This window comes from Pseudopodoces humilis, chromosome 1, assembly GCF_049639895.1.
Source record: "Pseudopodoces humilis isolate 2021_Gansu_Grassland_sample_001 chromosome 1, ASM4963989v1, whole genome shotgun sequence".
Lineage (NCBI taxonomy): Eukaryota > Metazoa > Chordata > Aves > Passeriformes > Paridae > Pseudopodoces > Pseudopodoces humilis.
In genome coordinates this window covers 92794116-92813680 of record NC_142200.1, presented here as the reverse complement: position 1 = coordinate 92813680, position 19565 = coordinate 92794116, and positions in this window count along the sequence as shown.

Genomic DNA, 19565 nt, shown 5'->3' with positions numbered 1-19565 from the left:
GTTACTGGAATTCCACATGAGACTGAAACAAGCCCTTAGCCGTGCTTGTTTCACACACTTTTACAGACAGCTCTTGACAAGCCATGTGACTCCTGGAGGCTGGAACTTTTCATTTTTCATCTGCCCCCTTTCAGTGCCCCCTTTTTTCCTTATTGTATGTTGCCTTCCTACGCAGAACTCTGCCCTACAGCACAGCTTGCACTACTGACAGCATACCAGTCTGCTCTCATTCCAGTTCTACCTTCACATCACTTCACACCATCCCCAGCCTCCCTGCAGCATCCCCTTCTCCCTTTGCCTCATAGGCTCTCCAGGTCTCTTTTCTGTTACTGATGTGCTCATCGTAGCTCCCTGACCAGTTACTGTTTCCCAATGTTTCTACATGAAAGGGTAAAGTGTGTGAAATGCTCTCAGTTTGCCAGCTAAGTCGTGTTATGCAAGTGAGAACAGTTATTTGTTGCTTATCAGATTAATGAATATTTAGATAAATAAGACTTTCTGCAGGCAGCCAGCTTCAATGTGTGCAGGAATGCAAATTGCAAGGTGGGGAAGGTAAATACTTGGTACTTTGATCAATCAAGCAGGTACCCAGGAGGGAAGTCAACCTCTTTGAGATTATAACCTTTACATCTCTCTCCTGACAGAGACCCACAAGTCACATAACACCTATATTTTAGAACTGTTCATATAGTCAATATGCTGAAGTTTTCTCTTGGTTTTCTAGGGAATCAAATCCTACACAGCCACACTGTTTCTACCCACAAGCACCTAGCAGCTGCTTTGGCATTATGTCTTGACAGAGTATTTTCCCCTTTCTCATGCTATCAGCTATCGGTGAGGACTAAGACCAATAGTACTGCAAAAAAGGGATAGCACAGAAAAACTTTTTTGTAATGTAACCCATCCCCAGGCACTGTGAGTGCAGAAACAGAAGACACTCTACCTGCCAGGGAAGTAACCTAGTGAAGTTTTCAGGAACCTCTGTCACTTTTAAAAGCCCTTTGCATCAGCCCTGTGAGTCCTTCTACTGCAAGCCTCTCTCTGTTCTCCCTTTTGCAATGTGTTCTAGTCCAAAAGAGTACCAAAGCTGAGATCTTAAAAGGATACACAGAGATTTAAGAACATAATATCCCTGAAGGTTAATGACATTTTCCTAACCTTCTCAAGATACTTCTAAAAAAGCCTGTTCAACAGCACTGTGAGGGATTTTTTAATTGCCCTTTCTTTTGGTTCCCTTTTGGATTGTAAACCAAAAGGAACCAATTATCTATTCATATAGTAGTTTGCAGAAAATTCATTCAGCCTAAACCATAACAAAATTTAGCCACAATTCATCATAGAATTTAAACACCACTATAAAAATAACAGGGAGCAATAGTCTGTCACTAAAAGTAAAAGCATTAGCTTTACCGCATTTTGAATATAGACAATCTTCCAGAATTAGTTAATACTAGTACATTTTTTGTTACACTCATTCAGAAGTACCTGATCTCCTCTCTAGACACTTTTTCTCAGAAAGCAATAGACAATTTGTGATACTTACTGAATTTAAAAAGTGAATTGCTGTCTAACTGAAGTAGCTTATTATACAAGTAATGGGATTGTGTCTTTCTGGTAATGGAATACACTAAAGCATTCAATTTAACCAAATTAAATTAAAATATAATTTTATAAAGTTGTTTTGATTCTGATATTGAGATTTTAAATAATTTTGCTTTAATTCCAAGGGAGATGGATTCCTTTGTATATTATGAAATTGTAATAATTTCTGAGTGATTAACATTAAAGTTATGTCTACACTCTTGGCACATTCTTTTGTTATAGCTACAGCAGTATTACACTTTCTAAAGAAGCTGTGTTTCTGTGCAGTCCATTGTGACAACAAGGCAGCAAAAAAGAATGGTGAAAAAATTCTCTTTCTGGAGCTCTATAAGCAATCCCCCAGCAGAATGCTACTATCACATTTCATCATGCAGCCCAAAAGACAATGGCAAGAAGGCTTTGTAATAGAGACAATTAAAATTATCATTGTGCATTCTCTAGAGTACTGTATAGTCACTTGCTAGCCAAAATAAGATGACTAGAAGATATAGACTGGACTTTAGCTCAAATTTTTTTACAGTAGTATAGTACTCTGCAGCACAGATGGGTGATCTCTTTCCTTCTTCAATGTCTGCTTCAGGACTTTCACACACATTTTGAGAAATTATGAGACACTCCACTCAAATTTATTTATTTGTAAGTGGAAGTGCACATTTATTTTCCATTTTGGTGGCTGTTGTAACTTTTTTGGAAGTGAGTGTATGAAAAATAGCCAATTTGTCAAAAAAAGTGAATACTCTACATTGACTTTGGTGAATGGTTCTAACCACATTCAATGAGGCAGGAAAAATGACAGGAGCAGGAAAACAAAGCATTCTGACATTTTAAAATTAATCTGTCTAATTTTTCAACTAAGTTCACTAGGGGACAGATTCTCTAGTCTTTACACAGCAGGTAAATTGCTTGGAATAGTCCAATTGAAATAACTTGGATTTCTTATGCAAAGATGCGAGAAAATATACGTCTCTGAATACACTTTCAAAGTGAAATGGTTGCTCTAAATTCCCTTAGCTGCTAGCAAACTGGTGAAGAAATAGTATGGACTAAGAATTCAGCTTTTGATTTACACTGGATTTCACCCAGACAAATATTTCACAATTTGCACAGTAAGAGTTATGGTCAGTACCACTTTAAACTGAAGTATGTTAGATAATTACACAACTCTCCCATATCTTTTCTGAAGGAAATACCTTTAGTAGCAATCTGATTGAGCTCATCAGAAACAAGTGCCAAGCAGGAATTTACATCCTGTCTTTGTCTCAGGACCTCATCTTAAGTTTACAGATTTGTTTTCCTGCTAAGGTTTATGAAGGAATCCATGGATGGTTAGTCAATGTACACTGTGTATAATTTCTTCCTACTGTCAGCTCTTTGCTTTGGAGAGCTGATATGAAAGACTCCTACTATTAGCTTTTTAGAGTGTTCTGTTAGTACACTGTAAACCAAAATGCACACGCAAAATAGAAAAAGGGAAAAAAAATCTGTAAGGTAGAAAACTACAATGGGACAGCTTTTATTTTTAATTAAATAAATTATGTTATCTATAAGCAAGGTGTAGAAGAGCTAGCTTTAAGGACATTATTTGAGAATAAAGTTTTAAATATCTAAGTCAGGAATACCAAGGAATGTCCTGGTAAACTCACAAGAATAAAAGGATAATAGCTTGCTGTGAAACTAGACACTCAATCTAAGATGCTTTCAAGTGCACAAGGTGAAGTGCACTTACATAATTTTAAACAGATTTTCTCTCCTACGGAAAGGACAGAGAGAGTAGGTAGTCATGGATTCTCTCCCAGTCAAGACAAGAAGCACTCCAGGAACAAGATGCAACAGTCAGAGCTGGATCATCTATTGAAGGTGGCCCATCAGTCATCTCAATACCAAATTTTCTGTTCAATTGTGCCACCAGCTGATGGACCTCTGTAACTCTGGTCACAGTGGAGGCACGGTACTTCTGCTCAGGGCACAAACAAGGCTAAAAAGGAGCTGAGGACTCATCCTGTCCCTTAACTGTACATGGATAACATCATGCATTGGGTGTTGGTCTGAGGGGTCAATTATTTACTACAGATGCTTTTGTTCATTATTTCTATATTAAAAGTGTAGCAGAACGCTGCAATGTAGGGAGCTGGAAATTCCAAAATTTTGATTTCTTCTATTGTATAGGACATACCAGATAATTTCACCTGGTTTTCATTATAAAGTTTTAGGCTGAGGAGGCCTGAAACTGGAAACTTGCATCTGAATATTTTTGAAACTTGTAGAGGATGAAGTATTGATTTTCATCCTTGGGTAAATCCATGTATTTAGCAGATCTACATCTGTAAAATATTCTAGTTCTTCATCAAATCTACAGTTGCACCCTACTCCCTTCTCTAAGTTCAGCTTCTTCAGGTGTTCCTTTATCAGAATTTAAGAAAAAAAAAATTCCTTCAGAAAATTGTGTAATTTCTGTCAATGAAGAAGGAAAGAAAAACTGCTTAACTTCACTTCAAAAACAGACAGTCTTCTTCCCTTAGTCCAGGCTGCAGTACCTGAGATGAAAAAATAGTGGGGAAGTAGAAGAAATCTACTTTAAGGTCAACAGATATCTTTAAGCACAAATTCAGGTCCTTCACCAGCCTTAAACTCGAATTTGCACCTAAAAAGGCAAATCTACAGGATTAGATTTTTCAGTCTTCTCTACCTTCAAAAAATTTCACTTTAAAAAGCCTCTCTAGCAATTCTAACGAGCTAGCAACCTTCAGCAATTTTTTTATTGGCTTTGCAACGCTTTCCAGTAAAGTTCCAATTGCTAAAATACCTGTACATTGAAAACAAAAGGTTAGTTTAACTAGTTTCAGTGAACAAGCCTCACCTGAGATTTTCAAATTTGTCTTAATGTAGAAATTCAATCACTATGGGCTGAGAGAAAGAAGATAATGGCTGCACAAAAAAAAAATCCTGAGAGACTTTAAGCATACGCAGAGCTGATAAATTTGCTGAAGATGCTGGCATTTGGCATTTTTGAGAATTTAACAGAAAATCTACCTGTTCTCATGTTGCATTTAACCACATGACATACTGTCATATTCTGTGCTTCTGTGCTTCACAACTTTGCTGTCCCTTTCACAGTGAGGATTTTATTCCCATTCCAGTCTTCTTCCATATTCAAAATGACAGAAAAAGCTGCAAAGCATTTGATCTGTTGTATAGCATCTAGCATTTGCTGTATCTATGGAAATCGCATGTCTCAAATATCTAAATAAATAAAAACAAAAAGAATAGTTTAACTGAATTCAATACCTTCATGCCTCCCCTTTTTGTACATTAACAGATGAATTATTGTAGAGCTCTTTACAAGACTAAAATTTTAGCTTTGCAGTCTGCAAGATTATGCACAACAGGGTTTAGTGTTTCATGTGACAAGCTTCTGCCTTGATTTCCAAGTGCTTTCTAAGGCTGTCCGAATTACTTAACAGATAGGATGCCTAAAGGATGTCACTCTTATTACTCACTTCAGGGACCACATAAAGACATCTGAAGAGCTTGCAGTTAGTTTGACTCTCATAAAAGAGTTGAGTCCAGACTGAATCACAGAATCACAGACAATTTAGTCAGTACAAGATATTGAACAGAAAAAGTTTCACATATTATTCTAGTAAAGACAACAGAAAATCCTATGGCACCACTCTGAGTAGGGTTTTTTGAGAAGTTACTATTGTCTTACTAGCCACCCCCAAATAATGAAGTCCATAGTTGTGAATTAATCCTATCTCTTACCACTTTTATCTTGGACATTTATACTAATAAAGGCAGTGTTCTATCCCCTACTTTTTTATAAACACAGACATTGAAACCTTATGGATTCAGGTCAAAATTAATGCTTTCCTATCTTTGCCTCTTCTTGATGCATTGTGAGGAGTGTCACCTGAAGGATTTATACTCTAAATAGTTTTTTTTCTTTTTACAATCCCAACCCCAAAAACTTTTGTATTTAATATATCCTTTTTTTTCCCTCTAGTTACATACCCTAGTTACAAAGAAGATTTAGTAGCAAATCATTTAGATAAGAGCTAAAAATCCACAAGACTGAAAAGCCATCTTGCTCTTGTGTCCTTTTTTCCTCCTTAAAACATTGCTCTTCCACAGGAGCATGAAAGAGGAGTTTTGGGAAATGAAACCTTTCCTACACTCACAGAAGATCAGAATGGACCATCAGTGTCACCAACATGTATCTCAGTCCTGCCCTCTCATCCTTGTGTGGCTGTGACTTCTTTAACCCACTGTCAGCTAGGTTAACCAAAGTAGCAAGAATTAACAAGAATTAACAAGTAGCAAGAACACACCCATCTGGCCCTTAGAAATGAGGATGAAATGTAAACACACCTGTTTCAGATAGACAAAAAAATGGCTATCAAATTATCATCACCTTCAGCCCCTGCAGGCTGGGATCGAGAGCAGTGGGAGGTCTCCTCTTGTTGTATAACAGTGCTACAAAAAGCAGCAAAGAAGATGAGGTCTAATAAGCAGAGTGTAATTGACTGCCTTGTGTGAAAGGACTGAGGAAAGGAGAGAGAGAAGGAGAAGAAATGGAGTAAGAAATCTGTCTCTCAGTTGAAGGTGCCCAATGCCAGCATGCTGGGATCTACTTGGTGGTAGATGCACACATGCCGCCTCTGGAATGCGGGCAGATCAGAGAGCCTGTCCTGTGTCTGGTTTACTGCCCAGGGAGCCTGTGAGACTTTCTGCCTGAGCATCTGCTTAACGTCACCTCCAGAATATGCCCTGGATGGCGAAGCTGTAATTAAAGTAAGGGCTAATGACCACGGTGGTGACCCCAAGCTGGCACACAAGTGTGACCAGGCTGGGCAGAGGGCCCGTTCCTGCAACAGGGATCAAAGTCAACCTCCAAGGCAGTGAGGAAAAACACAGGTGCAAGGAAGAGCTTTGAGTCTCTAGGTGAGGTGGCCATGCAGGCTTGCCCTGCCCTCCCTTCCTCCAGCTGTGCCACCTGCATCAGCACTGCCCAGCTTTGGCCTGCTTCCCCAAGGTGGGGATGGGGGGGGAGAAGGGGAGCAGTTGAAATTATATCAAGTTTTCCAATTTTCAAAACAATGTTGTAACAATGAGCTGTTGCTGCACCTGTTTCCTCAGCGCTGAATGAGCGGCCGCGGCTCACCTCCCGCCACAAAGAGGGGCCTGTTCCGCGATGATTAACTCCAGGAGAACACAATAGTCAACATCTGAGCTGCCTGTGTGCCAAGGAGCATGTTTTCCTTGTTTATCTTGCACAGTAAGTTTTTAGCATCGCTTTTTTTACAAAGGCCATGCCTACTCCAGATTCCCAGACGGTGAGTCAGCCGTGGTCTCGGGTGAACCTGTGGACCCACGTGGAAACTTCACCCCATGAGGGGTCAGGCATGCTTGTCACCAGTGCACGTCCAGATTTTAAAAAACAAACCTGTTTCCTACCACCACACTTTAGCCTTGGCCAGCATGTAAACAACTCGTGGAGGGCTGGCTCTCTGCACTATGCTTCTCTTGCTGCCTGCCTATCTTTTCAGCCTCAAGGCTGCAGCAGCAGGGTGTCTGCTTTCCACCAGTGCTTGTTGTTTTAAAAATCCTTGTGGTATAGAAGCATTATTACATTATTTTATTTTTTAATCAAGGTTGAGTAATCCATGTACATTACAGGGCTGTCATTTTAATTCCTAAGCCTTCCAAGCTCTCAGTCTGACGTAGAAGGAGCGGATGTGCTGTCTCCAGCAAAACCCAGCAACAAGAACAGGACTCTGAGGTCATGAGCAGACAGCTGGAAATTAAGCAGCCCTGAGGCTAAGGAAATCAAGAGGCAATAGAAAGTTTAACTAAGCAAGAAAAAAGTCCAAAATGTAAAGAGTGTGCTACAAGGATGTTTGCATCCTGCATTACTACAAGGACGTATTTGACATCCTAACAAGTGGCTTGTTAGAAGTGAAGAATATCTGGGTGATATTTGGCATCATCTTCCCACTTTTCTAGCATATTGCAGTAAAATATGTAATTCCCTCTTGTTAAAACAATGTGGAAAGTGTTCTTTAAGTGTATCACATTGTGCTCTGGAATGGGGAAAAATTGTCATGAAAACAGGACTTATTGTCACTGCTAAAATGGTCCCAAAATGCCATTTACATCTTGCAAGTAACATTTGTAAGATGCAAGGCAGATCAGAAAGTGAGACTGTTCTTCTGTTTATGCTGTAGTGGGCTTTTGCTCTATCCTTCAGCCTGGGTACGTGTTATCTTCATAGCACTGCTGTATTATGAATCTGTGTGCAGCATTGAGTAAGTCAAACCCAGGTATCAGTGCCATCCCTGTGATGCTGCTGTAGTGACACCCCATGAAACTCAGCCCAGGTCTGTTCGGTGCTACTTGGCCTCAGTGTCCTTCTACCTTTGTTCTCTGACCCCTGTTTATCTTTTCAAACCTTGCCCTGTACTATGGGTTGGGTTGAGGCAACCTGTGATGTGGTGGTAAATAAGGTCCATGGGGATATGAAGGTCTAGAATGCCTGGGAGAAGGGTGCTGTAAAGGAATCCACCTCCCTGGGGCATCCATGCATTTCATAGTCCCACCATTCACATTTTCTGACCTACCTTCTCTTACCATCTCCTCTCCAAAGCTAGCCAAATGCTGTGCCATGCTAGGATGTCTTGCTCTTTGGATCTAACTCTCGTTTGAATTTCATGGAAGTCAAAGTGGTAGGAGAAATGTTCCTGCCATAACTCTTATGGACCTTGAATTATGCATGGTTTAGAGGAAGCTGTGGAGACCAAGCTTGTATAGCATTTAAATTACAGTTTGTGGATTTACCCTCCTTATTCCACTTCAGTTTTATAACTCCTATTTATTAAAAAACTAAATATAATGAAAGTTTTGTCTGAGCTCAGTGAAATTCTTTGGTTTCTTTCCACCATCTCCTCTCACAGGCAAGGTTAGTCTGGACCTTGGTGAAAGGTGTGAGCTGCAGGCTGGGAATGCCAATGATTTTCCACACAATGCCCACAAAGTTTCTGAGACTGATTATGTTGTAGCTTGTTTCTAAATAATGTCAAAATGGAAAAAATCAAGCCCTCGGTCCACATACTGAGCCCTTCTTTGCAAACAGAGGACCTTTATGAGGAAGCCAACATTAATGGCACAGTATCACAAGTGTCCAGCAACTTGTGTGATGGGCATACAGGTCACCCAAAGTTTCCCCTGAAGAAAATCATGATTTCCATCTCCAAGGCTCATTCACCCCAGAAGTTTTTTGTTTTATAAATGAACATATGGTTTAATTTGAAATCATGGTATGGAGCCTAGCTTGTTGAATGGCTGTTTTTAGAAAGCATTGGTAACATATGTGGGATAGTGGAGTTTTGTTTTGGTTAGAGGTTTTATGGAGGATTTTTTTTTTTTTTTGACAAGTACAGCAACACAAGCTGGATGGATTAGAGCACCTCAGACATGTCATAATTTATATTGTCATGGACTGTCACAATGATTGCTGTTGAGAAAGGATGTGATGAAATGTTTTTGTGGAAAGCTAATCATTGTTTTGTATTTTTTATTGACACTTTGCATGGTATATGCTCTGCTGTTTTTGTGGGGGTGGACGAGTGGGTTATTTTGCTTTTAACTCTCTAGCTCTTACAGTTGGTCTGATTCTGCTCTTTCTGCAAACTTTGGGCATTTTACCATGCTGGTAAGCAGGCCTGGAGCCAAAATGTCTATGAGTGCAATAACAGAAGCCCCAAGTCTACAATGAGCTCTGAGCAGGAGGAATTCCATCTCCATATATGAGATCTTACTCTGCTGCAAAACATGTCAGCATTAAGCCAGATTTTGTGCAGAGCAACTATATAAGAGGAAAGTTTCTTTAGTTTTGAGATACTGCTTTAATACTACTATGTCAGCTGCAGTTTTCCAGTCTGGGAAGCACATCTGGGCTCTTGGTAGAGTTTGTCTCACTAAACAGTGATATTAAGCACTAGCTTTACCTCTTTTCCTTGAAGAAAACAATTTTCTATATTCTCCATTGTGAATCCAAGGGTTAAGAACCAGCAGACCACTGGGCCTATACTAAACTCAAAGAAAATATAAAGGACATATATTTTATTTATAGAAAAAAGTGTAACTGCTTTTTTTTTTCCCCCATGCCAATCTGATCCCAAATTGGATGTGCTCCATGTTAAAGAAAGGCGAGGGAGTGTTTTAAAAACAACTTACATACAAAAGAGTAATGACACTCACCCCAGACAGAGAGTTGTCATCCCAGATATGGTACCAAACAAAAAACCCAAAATGTTCTCCCAGTGGTGGTCCTTCACCCATCTCACCTGCTTAATCATGCCAGCAAATCCACTAATTAGAAGATATGAGAGCAGACTCAGACTTGGGAGGGTGAATTTTCTTTAGAGCATTTGGCTGGAGGGATGATGTTTGCTCTAAAGACTTTTTTTCACAGAAGGCTGTTAAGGCAGTCCCTGGGGTGTGAGAAAACAGGAGGTGAAACCCAGCACAAAGGAGCAATAACAACTGCACACAGCTTCTGCCTCCTTTCACAGAGAAGAAGTGGGGGGTGCGGGGGGGAGATGGGGGGGACAGAAAGGAAAAAGTGCTTGACTTTCACATAACTTCCACCTCCTGGCTTTCCCTCAGCAGCTCCCCAGGCAGTGGAGAAGGCTGAATTTAAAATGGAGGCTAAGCGATGCCCTGGAGCATATTTAAGCCTTGTTACTTGTTCTTGTGAAGATCTGGACTTTGTAACATGTAAGAAGCAGTGGACTTATTATTGGCCTCTCTCTTCCTCCATCTCATCCTACATGAAGGAGATACAGCTTCAAATACGTGTCATTTTATACCTAGAAAGAGGTTGAAATTTTGCCTTCATCAAGCACAGAGAGGTCAGACAAGCCTGTGAGTTAATGTCCAGGATTAGTGGAAACATTACCTAAAATAATGGTTTTGTGAAACACACTTATTAAAGGATAGATGCCTACAACTGAGACACTGTCAAAGATTAGACTCCAACACTGATGCATCCTGCTGTGAGGAAGCAGCAGGACAGCAATCAGGAGGGTGAGTTTGCAGTGAGGAAAAGCCATGTCACAACCACATTCCTGTAAGTTAGTTTGTCCAGCTAGCCTGAAGCCTTACACAAAGCAGATTACTTTGACAAAATGAAAAATCAGCTTGATGTGTATTTCAAATTATGCACTATTTTTTCATAACATCTTCCTAATATAAATGAAAGTTAGCCTTTTTTCATAGGTATGATTTGTCACTAGCATAGGTATGGTTTGGCATAGAGTAGTTATCTATGCCCGCTATGTTTTGGTATGTCTACATGGGTATAATTTTTCACATCTGGGGTTTAGATTTCTGAATGTATGTGTATAGGAATTATGTTTACAGCCTAGACTAAAATTCAGCATTGAAGCAGGAAAAAAAAATGTTCCAACTGCATTTTCTCCTCTGCCCCACCTCTCCGATTGGACTGCTCAGACAGTGAGAACTTTTGCTCAGTTTGAGTTATTCACTCCTTGCTTCCAGGGAGATGAACCTGGGGCAGACCTCAAGTGCACTGATCCCAAAAATAATATTAATTTATTTACAAATAAATTTTGCACCATTTATAAATTTTCTGTCATGTTCAGTCCTAGTTTGGCTGGTAAAAGGGATTTACAAGCTTGACACAATGAAGCAAACACAGCTATGAACCCAGATTTTCCTTTGTGCATCACTCTCAAGATGAGTAACACTTGCAAGCATAGTGACAAATACAGAAGGCTACCTGAAGAGTATGCAATTATGTTAGCAACAAAGGATATACTATAGATGAGGCAGTGGTTTGTAATTAACTTCTTGTGGTATAATGTAGAACAAATAAAGAATTTGTAAGACACAACATTTTGTTTAGTTACCATGTTACCCACCAGAACCTTCTAATCAAATAGCAGCATGCTGAAGCTCCCAAAGGAAGAGTAATGCTATGTGTCTCCAAGCATATGTCTCTGTGCTCACTGGATTAAATTTGGCAATTACAAAGAAATACTTTGGCATCAGAGATGGCTCTGATACTGGAAAGATTTGCACAGCATTCAGGAAAATCATGAGGAGTTGTAAATCATTCTCTTACACATGTTCATGAGTTCATGGATAAGAGTGTTCTTTGGTTTGAGAACCTAAGACTCTAAAGCCAGAAAAAATTGCCATGTTTCTTGATGAGGTTGGAGTCACAAAACATAGATTAAATTTCCAGTGTGCTCTTCTGCCAAAGCACTTTACTAAGTATGAAGTGAGGATAAACTCCCCAACATACTGTGATATGGCTCTGAGTTGTCAAGAACAGAAAGTATTTAGGTGACCGTGGGAAAGGTTGTGATGCTCAGAACCTTTTATAAAAGTGTGCATTTATGCGGGAGCTGCTTTTCCTTTTTAACAAATGCAACAATCAACAAAGACAGGGACTGAATATCCAGCTCATTCAGAGTAACACTTCATCTGTCTATTATGTTACAGATATCTCCCACATTTATGATTCAGTTTAGGAGATCATTTCAATGAAATTGAACGTTGTGATTGGATAATAGACAGCTGCTAAAAGATAAATGCTGAAGAGAAGAGCTATATTTTCAGAGGAAAAAAAATGTGGCTTTTTTCTTAAATGATGAACATCTGGTTCCCTTACATGTATTACTGTTATACATTCTGAGATAATATTGTGCAAGGTGATCCATTATTTTCTTCTATCCATAATAGGTGAAGATACTTCCTTTTCTAATTCATTGTGTTTGATTAAAAACCCTACATTCTGTTAGCCAAAAAATGGAGCAAGTCACTGAAGACTTAGTCTGCATTTCAGTTCTCCAGATATTATCATCTACCTGCTTAATCTTCTTTTATAATTAATTACAAAACAGTCATACAGACCAATACCTTGAACTGTCTGAACCAGGGAATCAGAAATGTTCAGTTCAGGATCTGAACCAGATTTTCGATGGTTAACACTGTGTTTATATGGCATACTTGCTGCGAAGGTTGTATTAAAAAAAAAGTAAGTTTAAGCACCAAGAAGTGGGGTTTCCAGTTTCCAACACTTAAAACAATAAAAAAAATTAATAAATCTGGAAAATTTAATTCAGGCTCTTTCTGCACCATAAGTCTGTGTTTTGTTTTGTGTTATAATGATTTGATCTCACATTATCATTTGCCATCTTTTCTCCTTTCCCTTTCTCCCCATCTCTTATTTGTCTTCCCTTTAGTTTTTTTCCCCTGCACTAATTTATCATTCCATCTTTGCTTCCTTTCTCTCTTCCTCATATTTAAGTGTTTGCTGCAGCAGGCACAAGGAGTCTCCAGAGTCTCAGTTCTCATGTCTAAGTCCTATGACAGCCAAACATAAAAATGTCAGATCCACATTAGCTTCTGCCTCTCTCTCTGGTAGCTACCCAGTCAGTTTGTTGCTATATATATATAAATATATGTAAAAAAAAAAAAAAAAAGAAAATGGAAAACAAAAAGGAAATACAGACATCAGTTAAGAATTTTAAAAGAAGGTAAGATGCTTAGTGGTTTATGTGGGTGAATCTGATAGTGAGATTTTATCAAGCCTTGGGGAACCAATGATTTATTATTTATTATATGGGGCAGGGCAAAGAAAAATGAAACCACAGCCACTGTATATGAATAGAAGACTCTGTATTTACAGATGCATATGCATAGGTAAACATATTAGCTAACAGCACACACAGTTTCAGAGCTGATCTGCAGGATGGGCTTCTGGAATGACTGCTTTTCTAGATGCACTCACAGGATGTTTTATCATTGTCCTCAAAGGCACTGCTTGTTTTGTGACAGACAGCTTGTGGACATTATCTATTGTGAAAACAATCTAGAAACATTGAAAACAAATTCTGAGCTTCCTTAACCCACCAGGAGTTGATCATACATTGGAAGAATATCTTGGACTAATGCTTGTCAGGTCGCATGCAAATAGGACACATTAACAGCAGGGGAGGTGGTTATTCTCACACTACTGAAGTTTAGTTTGTGGAACTGGTAGACAGCATGCATGGCAGAATCACATAGTCTCCCAATGATTTAGGTTAAAAGGGGCCTCTGGAGATCCTCTTGTCCAAACCCCTGTTATGGGAGCTTCACCTAGAGCAGGTTGCAGAGGTAATGTACTAGGAGCCCATGACCATTAGTTGCAGGCAAAGATGGAATGACATCCTCCATGACCACAGTAAAGGCAGAGTTCCCTGGTGGACCCCAGGCGTACTTGTCTCAAGGACAGACCCGGAGCAGATGGTCATTCTGTTTCCTGAACAGCTGCGCTGCGCACAGGGCCACCACAAACAGCCTGCTGCCACGATAAAGCAGCTAAAGGGCTGTGCCACACCTCAGAGAAATGAGCTTTCCACTGAAGGCATTGCTATTTCCAGGAGCTGTACAATGCAAGAAAAGTGTTGTGTCTCTTTGAAGTAATAGTTGCTTCTTAATAAATGGCATTAGAACACACCTAGTTCTGTAGCAGCCATATTTCAACGACTTTATCATTGGGAAAGCCATGACTACCATGTAGCAAAATAGAACTTGGCAGGAATTTTTCAGATTTCTGACCCACTTTCAAGTATCACTCAAGGTGGCTTGGTCTGGGAGATGATGTGGTCCTCCTTGCCCATCAGTTTTCATCCTGGTTTTTTTTAACATTCTTTCACAATCTCTCTGGTAACACCTTGGTTTAGAGGAGTCTGTAAAATTGTGAGTGTTGATGATATCACTTTGCAGATAGTGAAGGAGTGCTGTGACTTCTGAACAATGCTTAGTGGGATGGCCACTTAAGGATTAAAGGATTATTTCAAAATATAAAAGCACATTATTTGAGTATGTTTGGGTCAGCTATGAAATGGCTGTGCATGGAATTACATTGACAGGAACGAGTAGAAGTATTGCCTACATTAGACACTTCACAGAATCACACAACATTCTGAGTTGAAGGGTGCCACAAGGACCATCAAGTTCCAACTCCTGGCCCTGCACAGGACAGCCCCAAGAATCACACCTTGTGCCCAAGAGTCTTGTTCAAGCACTTCTTCCAAACTTCACTTCAAGGCAGCTACAAAAATATTTACAGGAGTGCCACATTAATGATTTTCACCATAATTAGTAAGAGTATCCTGTAACATTATGAGTAAGCTCTAGCATCACCTGCTGCTTTCAAACTGCCCACATGATATGAGATTTTTCTTGGTGTGGACTTGCCTTCATGTTAAACACCATCATATCTCAAAGACCATGTAAATATTTGGTTGCCTTCTCAGATAATCAGTTAAACAGAAGCACTCTGTGCCTGATGGCAGTCATATACTTGATGGAAGGAAAAAAGAAAGAATGCAATTGTTTACTTCCTTTAATTTCTGTTAGGTTTGCCTGGACTGCTTGGGATGGTTACGATTTGTTCTTTGGGAATATTTCAAATAAGAAATCAGACCGCAGAACAAATTATTTGCTACCAAAATACAAAGCAGTTTTTTCTGAGTAATAATAACAATGACAATAACAACAACAACAATAATAATACTATTAATAAATATACAATATTATGAATGTTGTATGACAGCTTGGAAAAGTACACTTGAGTGTTTCTCAGTATCATCAGGGCTTATGGACAGACTTATGATAAGCTTTCAGTAAAAAATCTTAAAATAAATAAACAAGTAAATCAGTGGAAAGCTTGTGGTTTTCATCATTTTTGCATAAGGAATCAGCTCTATTACAAATATTTAATTTGTGGCTGCATCCAGTGGGTCCCACATGTTGTGCACACTGTGCAAAAGGTAAATCCAGAATTAAAAAATCTACTGTATTTCCCCCATGATTTGGGATTATGTGGGATTTGTTTTCTCAACTTGTCTACATTCTTTGACAATGTTTATTGGCCATATTATTTCATATGGATATAGTAAGATGCCTAAACACCTATGAAAATATTCTGAATCATATGAAAAGAAAAATAATGTGTAATTTACTAAAGAACACCAAAGGGAAGTGGCAATCTGACTCAGAGTTTGAAAATTATTAATAAAAAAGGTGTCTTTGGAGATTGCAAGCACCTTTGTCAGTAAAGGGGCTTAATGTTTTTGTTTCTTCTTCAGTGAAGTGAAAGCAAATGATTTCTATGGGGAATATTCTTAATTCAGTATTGCGTATTCTATTATCTAAACCAATAGTGGTTTTTAATGCAATGAAGTCAAGATATTCATAGGAACTGAATTTTTTCATAAAGTTTTCTTCAAAGAAACAAGATGATGAGAAATGAATAATTCATATGTTTCACAAGGAAAAAGACATATTTCATTTACTTGTAAAAGTAAAAAAGAATGTATATTGTAAAGTAGCCTGTGTAATATTGGATAAAATTCAGAGTTAATAAAAAATTGTGTGAATTAGAGGCCTAAGGTTCAGGAAAGAAAACCACTGAAACTGACAGAAAAAACAGTTTTGAGGTCTGCTATAAAAAGGAGAAGACTGGAGGATGTGGTTTAGAAAGTTTTTTTGAAATATTTTCTATCAGTGAAAACAGTGAGTTCTCTATTAGAAGTGTGCAAACCAACATTACTCCTTATCCACTTCAATCAATCAAAATGGTTCTATAATTGCAAAGTTTTTAAGGGGATATTTCATTTCACTACCTACAGAATTTGATGTTTTCTGTTCTTTTATATTGTAGATTTAGATACTGAGATTACAATTGCTCCTTAATATTGTATTCGGTTAAGTGTTCAGTGAATAATAGGATAAATGAAGATGGAGGGGAACTTTCAATATCAGACAGTCCAACCCTATGCTCTGTTCAGGGCTGTCTTTAAAGTTAGAGTAGATTGCTCAGGGCTTTTCTCAGCTGAGCTTTGAAATTATCCAAGAATTGAGACTCCACAGCCTCTACGGCAAAACCAAGATTATATCATAGTAGTATTCCAAGACACTTTTTTTTTTTTATTAATATGTGGGATTTTTAGATGAATTCTAACTTTAAATCCTGTTTACATGCCACCTAGAGCTGTACAAGTTCTGAATTTCTCTCTCTTATGTCTGTATGTCAAAAGTATTCCAGGTATTTTCCATATTTTAATGATGTGTATGGGAAAGACACATCAACAGACAAAAAATATAATCCCCCTAGGAAACCTTTATGTACAGTAATATAATGCTGAATTCATTGCTGTAATCCTGAATAAGTTTGTTGTTGCTTGAAAGTGTTTATAATTATCAAGATAATAACTATGACAGGTATTATTCTCATGGAATAAGCATATTCATTTAAGTCCTTCTCGTCTTCCTAAAGTATTAATTAAATTTTAAATTCAATAAGCATTTTAACAGAAAATGTTAATTTTCATTTTTTCTTTTTTTCCTAAAAGTAAGTAAAAATTCTTTTTCTCCCAGAAGAATCCATGGATGCTCCAAATCCAGGAGATTACAAGTCCCTTAGTTGTCTAAATTCACTTAAATTAACAAAGCCTGTCTCACCAATTTGTAAGTGGTGAAGACAAATCTAGGTTATTTCTTGAAAAACAATGTTTTTGATATTATTTTAAAAAATATTTTTATCTTTGAAAAATGGTGTCCCATTATTGTAGACAAAGATTTGAAAAGTCTGTTTCGGAGATGAGGAGGGAAGTCAAACCAAATCATGCCATGTTCTGTAGGTACGATATGAAGCTAAAGCCTAAGGAGTGGCACTGTGGATTTTTATTTTCATTGGGATGGAGGAGATATTGCACCAGCTAGTCTTCCTTCTGCTGGAAATATCAAGTACAGAAAAGGTGACAAGTTTGGTTTTTGGTGGGCACCCTAAATTCAATTAGCAAGATTAAAACGTACTTCAGTGTATCTCCTACAAACAAGCCACACAGTGTGAGCACTCCTGCTGTTGCCAGGATAGGCCAGGGTTACACTGCTTCCCACCCAAGAAAGAATTTACCTTGACAGTGGTGGATTTGGTTTTTTTGGTTTGTTTGTGGTTTCTTTGATGACTGGGAAGCTGTTTTGCTTGTGTTGTTTATTTTTTTTTTTTTAATTTTAAAGCTGCTCCATTACTGTGAAGCCCTAATGGACTTCTTATCACTTGAATAGCCAGAGTAAGTGATGTTATCCATTGTGACAATGTTATTAATTCACTGTAACAATAAACCATGACTATCTGTAGTGCATGCTGCATGCTGAAATTTATATTATTATATTAGTTAATAACGTGGGATTTTTATCTGCCATCCTTTGTTGTCTTTTCAAATAGCATTTAATGAAAATTTCAAGTGTCTCCTACCTAGTAATAAGTCAAAATTCCTTTTTTTCTTATCTTATATAGTGTCAGGAATGGTCTGCCCTTCTTCTTTCTTTTTAATGACTATAGTTACTACTTGAAAACTCCATTCACCTTCCTTTGAGAAAGCACATAAAAGTACAAAATCCCTTAAAAATGGAGTCCATGGTAATGAAACACACCAAAATGTTTATCTACTGCCACTAGCATGATCCACTCTGCTAAATAGAAATCTGGATTATATATTTTTCTGCCCTTATTTAGAAAAATATTGACCCTATTAGAAAAAGTTGACCCTACCTCAACTTTTGCTTCAGTTTCCCGAAGGATGGATTTTCTTTATCCTCATTTCAATGACTACACAAATTGTCCAGCCTGGTCTGTAAACAAGGGATGAAGTTCCTTTGTACTGGTACTATGAAAATGAATTTGGAAGAAGTGGCCATAGAGTTGCTATGAATTGTCCTCTATTAATATGAGATTGAGCTCCCAGATTTCCATCTGAGATTTCCTAGGGGAAAAATAGGTCCCAGGACCTTCTGGGGGAAAAAAAAATAAAAATTGTGGTTTATCTACAACATATGCAACCCACCATGGCTCATGTTATGAAAACAATATGCTCGTTCCCATTACGAGCAGCGCATGTCAAACACACTGGACCTACTGAACCATTTGACAAGATGATTTGAATGCAGGGTTTAGCATAATAAAACCATGTAAATATTTGTTATCTGGAAAACATAGCTCAGTCTTCCACTTTCACTCAAAGGATGTAAAACCAAGTCTCTAATGTCAGACAGGAAAGAAGGTATTTTTTACCACAGAATATCATCCTGATTCATCTCTTTGTGAAGATACTTGCAAAAACCACACTGGTGTAAATTACAGACACAATTGCCTGTGTAGTGCCTTCCACAAGAGGAACATGAGCACATTTTCACTAATTAAGCCAATAGTGGTAATGAAAAATGATACATATGTTCTCTCCAATGTAATAATATTAATATCCAATATCCATATGCAAATTCATTTGAGTGTAGGGGTCATTCTTGTTACCAAAAGTTTGTTATTTTTTGTTTGTATTGGTGATTGTTTTGTTGGTTTGTTTTTTTTTTCCCTGATAAATATATTACGATTTTCAAAAAAAAGAAAATGTACAGAGCAATTTTTCCTACAATCACCCCAAAGAATTTCCATAAGAAAGACAAAAGCTTAGGGGAAAATTACCTGAGCAACCTTCACTATTCTACCAAATGTCCTTATTGTGGCAAACAGTAAATGCCAATATGCACTCCAGCAATAATATAATATTGTATTGATTATTAAAATTCCATGAGCAGAGGAAAACTCTATGCTGAACTATACTCTTCTCTGTAAATTTCTGGAAGATTTATAATGTTTTTCCTATACTCAATCCAAAACAGCTGATTATGACTATACAACAATAAAGACCCAGGCACTAAAAATATTTTAACAGCAGTTCATACTGCAATTTAACAAATCAATAATATTTGCAAGTACCTCATGTATTAATTACGGCGTGGCTTCTTCACTTTACAAGGGTTTGAGAGGTAGCAGTAAGAATGCAGCCTGTCAGGCTTCTCAGGTTTGGAGGAGTAGGGAAGCAGGG